Genomic DNA, 5263 nt, shown 5'->3' on the forward strand with positions numbered 1-5263 from the left:
TTGTTGCTCTTATAGCTGACACTATTTTACTGCGGGAAATTGAGGCACGGAGCAATTAAGCTGCTTGCCCAAGGTTATGGAAGATGTGTGGCAGAACCATGGAACTGACCCAAATCAACCGAATCCTTGCTCAGCGCCTCCCCATGAGACTTCCCTCTGCCTTTGGGTGTGCTGCCACACCAGAAGCAAGGCAGGATGTTTGCAGCTGATGTGCTTTCAAATGCATTTTTGCTATTTCTAAGATCCTAGACTGTGCTTCAGTGATTTTTATCTATCCCTGTATGTCCTGAGGCCTTTCAGAGATAGCAATCCTGCTGTTTATTTTTATTACTCTTACAATTGATTTTTTCTGAATAATTCGAGGCAGCCAGCAGAATACATTTTTAATTTTCTTTGCAAAGCTTGATCTTGCTTTTTGCTCTTCACCAATAGCTGTATATCTTACTGTCTTGTAAGATATACTGATACTTTTATGTGCTGTAAATGGAGGTCTGAATTTTCAGAAGTCGCCTATCATACGGGTCACTGGCAAAAAAATACTCAAACTGCTCAGAAAAAATCATAGTGTGGTCTGGGAGGTGGCCTTGATAAATCATGTAAACATGTAAGTTTCTATATTGGACTGTTCTGTACTATCTGCCATGACTTCCAAAAGAGGCTAGATTTCCAGCCACAGGGGTAAATAATTATTTTTCATAGACACAATGGTTTTGTAATAATACTTCTATGGTGTCTTTACCTCCAAAGTGATTTTTGAGCATTAATTCAGTGCTATCTTTGTGGCCCTTTGGAGATCCTGGGCTCTGAGTGCTCAGTACTGCGATTAAGCTGTGTGAAGCAGGCTTGTGATCCATACTTTTCTGAGTCACAGGTCGCCCGTTTTCTGCTTGTCCCTCAGCTTTGCTGCTGCTCTGTTGATGAATGCATGGCCACGGGCTGCCCATCCAAGCAGGAGACAGCTAGACACCCACCCTAGACAACTTCAAGGCTTACTGACCTCTCTGTGTCGGTGCTGCCAGGGCTGTTCACACACCTGTGATGCTCCAGGTGAGTGCAGAAAAGTCAGGGACAGATGAAGGGACTTGCCAAAGGCTATGGAGGGAAGCAGGAGTTAGGATCAGGGTTAGATTTCCAGGCTCCCCTGCCTGAGTCGAGAACAGGTTTCTCCCGTTTCTGCACGAAGTTACGGAAAATCAGTGCTCAGCCAGTAGCCAGTTTGCAGCTCCAGGAGATCCAGCTGCGAGCACTTACCTACTGCAGAGATTCTGGCATCGCTGTAACCGAGGAGGCCTCATTCTGGCAGGTTGGAGTCACACAACGGCATCTCCGTGAAGCACTTGAAATGACCTCTGCAGTTGTTTAGTATAAATAAATCACCATCTGCGTTCAGGCTTGCCCAACAGCATGTACACAGCGTCATAGCTGCCGAGAAGGGGCTCTGCACAGCAGCTGAAGTGCTGGGAAGGGTGTGCTTTAGGTGCCTCTCTGTAAACATGCATGGGTGGTGCTTTTCCATATCACCCTACGCATCTGAACTTTGCCACCCGCAAAACCCGAGTAACCATGCAAATCAAATCTGAGGGCCTGGTTTATACAGTGGCTTCAAATAGTCTTTGAAATTCCATTATTATTATTATTAATGGCATTAATAAATTATTAGCATTTATGGTGATTTAGGAAGTATAGGGTTCAAGTATTTAAAAAATTTCATGAGCCTATTTGTGAACAAACTTGATGAATGACTTGCCGGGCAGGATTACGTCGCCGTCTCCTTGGAGTATGTGCTAGAACAGAGTGTTTTTAGCACCGTGTTACTCCAGTCCCTGATTGAGATTTGGTACCATCCATAACAGTGCTGGTGTGGAAAAAAGGAAGAAAGTTTGTGCTAAACCCTCTGAGACAGAACATTATGAAGTGTTCATTTCCCAGATCATTAGAAACTCAAAATAGCCATCTGGCCAAAACCAGAGATGCATATGCCTGCATCTATGGCTTAACAGCATTCAGCTGTGAGGGTGGCTGCTCTGTAGCATTTGGGACTGGGAGCTGGAGAGCATCCTTTGCTGCTGATCTTAGGGAAGTCTCTTCACACTTCGGTCTTTTTACGGTTGATCTGCAATTCAAAATTGAACTGACTTTTAGGAGGTGTCTGTCTAAAACGCAATCGACGTTTCAACCAGGAATATAATACGCTTCCTATGCCTTTCCTATGCCTCCAAATGGCCTAAAATGCTTTGAAACCACAAGAGCGTATCACCTCCACGTGTTACTCCTGTGATTTTCACTGTTAAAAAAGTGCCGTATTTCAGTCTCCATTTGCCTGGCCTCAGCATCTGTCAGGAGGGTATCAGTGTGTCTTAACTCTCAGCATTTCAGGGGCATTAGGAAAGACCACAGGCTCTTGAATTTGCAAAATTTGACCTGAAGTATGATGGGAACAGACTTTCACATGCTGCTTCTGTGACTTAATACTGGTAGGAGCTGGGGAGTCTGAAAATAAGGCCTTTACGCTGCTGGCTTTGTTACGTTTACCAGGTGCCACTCTCTCACCTACAGATTACCTGTAGTAGAGCTGTAAGTCTGCTATAAACACAGCATTTTGTATATTCCTTGTTCTCAGCTGGTGGTGTACAGTGGAAAACAGGACCTGAGGGACTCCTTCCTCATCAGCCATTCACTCCTGCTCGTGGTCTCAGCTTCCCTACTTGTACAGTAAGGATAATAAATTTTATATGTCTCAAAGCTCATGTGCATCATAGGTCTATGCTCCAGTAGTTTTAGCTCTAAGCTGTACATGGTCTACAATTGTAAACAAACGTAGATACGTACTCTAAATAATTTACGCTTTCTAGGAGAGGCCTGAACGTAACATGACAGCAATGAGTTCCTTCTTCTAATAGAATTTTTAGTTCATTATATTGACTGTACAGTGCAAGCTCATATCCTGAAGGGGTGTCATTGGAAGGAGGAGTAGGGGGAAAGCATCTGTTTTTATTCTGGCTTCTGTTTTGACCGGCAAATATAATAGCATATGACCGTTGAGCTGACAGTAATCCAGTTACAAAAGTCTTCAGAGTTACTGCACCAACCAAATTAAACTTGATTACGTCCAATTATGCTGAAAAGCCAGACAACAGCTCTTAGCTTGGGTGAAGTAACTTCTTGCGATCGCATGCGGGGAGGCCTTGCAGGGTGTCAGGAGGATAATTGCTCGTTTGCTCTACCACAGAGCACCATCTGGTCTTGAAGTAATGCCTAAGGATGTCAGAGTATACCAGGGTCGGGTAAACAGGCAGGGGAGCCCTGCGAAGATTTCTCCCTGCTTGTTTTATTATCATTTGTTTTACAGTTACTTGCCCTGGGCGCAGCTGCCGTCAAAGCCCCATTGTGCCAAATAGTGTCCGTAGAGGGAATCCTTTCCATACAGAGCTTCTGGTCTCATCAGGAAAAAACAAGGATGAAGTAGCCTTTATGCTTAAATCAGAATAGTCTCCATGTCTGGAGCACTGCCTGGTGCTCTTTCCACCAACCAATGCTACAACGGTTTTCTGTTTTGAGAAGGTGAGAAAAAAACAGGAAAACTCCCAGTTCCCTTCTCTTCCGTGGTGGAAACAGCATAAATGGGGAAAAAAAAAGGGTAAACGTAGCTGCCAAAAATGTATCTGGATCCAGGCAGGACAGTTTGCATGAGGAACTCATCCATCCTAGAAGGAAGGACCAGGCATGAAGAAGCTCTCTATCTGGGCCCAAAACTGAGAAATATTTCAGTAGCGTTCTGTCCCAGCTCAGCACCAGGCAAAATTATTTCTAACTGTCCAGTTTACTGAGGGAAGCAGGACTGGGCTTCAGCTTGGACTGTGGTTCCCGAATAGGAAAACCTGTTTAATTATCTTCAAGGACTGGAAGTGTCCTCTGGCTGCATCCACAGACACTGTCCAGCTCAGCACCCCAGCCCCCTCGCCGTGCTGCCCGGCGGTCTGCATCCATTCTTGATGGGATGTGCTGGTTTTTGCCAGGATCTCAAACAGAGAGACAAAGCAGGTTTAATCCATTGTTTACCCATCGCCACCACTAGCAACTGGACCATGAAGTCCAAGGGACTGTGTGTGCCTTGAACACTGCTGACCCAGGAGTCATCTCTTCCCTTCTCTCTTTTTGGAGTCTCTATTAAGACATCAGAGCTCTGATGCCCCCGTCTTTGCCAGAACACTGTAGTGAAGGTGCTTCAAACTGTCTCATTATCTGATCAAAGCGTCCCGTGCTACTATTCCCCCCGCTGATGAAAAGCAGCCAGCGCTGCTGGAGCTGCTGTCTATCACGCGAAGGAAAGGACTGTCTTGTGGTTTGGCTTCGATTGCGGTTGTTCTGGGGGGCTTGCTGTGCTCTTTTACAGAGGGTAGAAAGCTTGAAAAGACTTGAGTTCTTGAAAGAGATGATTTTTTTTTTTTTTTAACCTTGAAAATTCTTGATGAAATAAAAAAAGCTGCATCCATCTAGCTCTGCTGCAGGGACTGTTTCGTGAAGATAAAGTCAGGTCATATTGTTGTGGAGCTGGATCTCATGAGATTGAGCATTCGCTCAGAATTAAAAAGCAGGCACGTAGCACCAGACAGCACAGCAGATTTTTAAAGCCTTTTCGCCCACCACCCACCCCACCCCACCGCACCCCCAGCATGTTTCGGTTTATATTAACCTCAGTATAGGGCATTTCCAAGCGATTAGTGCCTGGCTGGGGTAAGTAGCCCAAAGCATTTCAGCCAGCTGGTCCCTAATCCCCAGGAAATGCCCTGTGTCTCCATCCATCCCTACTGTTTACACCAGCGAGCCGGAGGGGAATTGCTCTGCCTGCAGCTTTCCCATCTGCCAGTAGATGGCACAGCTCATTTAAATAAATTTGGAGCGGGCAGGAGAAACGGTGGGCATTGTGGTTTCTTTCTTAGAAGTTGTGATCTTTCATGGATTTCAGTTTCAGCCAAGAACAAGGAAGCACACTGAAGGTTATGACTAAAAACCCGGAGGTTTCTTCAGGAGAAAGTGTAACTTTTTCGTGCACCCCGGCACATTAAACACGCGGCACAAGGGCTTTTTCTTGGAAAAACGTTTTTCTTTCTGCCCTATTCTTGTGCAAGGAATATGATTTCTTACATGGCATCTCTTAATTTCTCCCTTGCTATGCCTGCCGATTCTGCTGTTCCTCCTTCAGTTGCTCCTGCTGGCAGAGACAGATTTGCGATGGCTTCATATAACTCCCTCATCGCGTTTT

This window comes from Aptenodytes patagonicus, chromosome 1 (assembly GCF_965638725.1).
Source record: "Aptenodytes patagonicus chromosome 1, bAptPat1.pri.cur, whole genome shotgun sequence".
Classification (NCBI taxonomy): domain Eukaryota; kingdom Metazoa; phylum Chordata; class Aves; order Sphenisciformes; family Spheniscidae; genus Aptenodytes; species Aptenodytes patagonicus.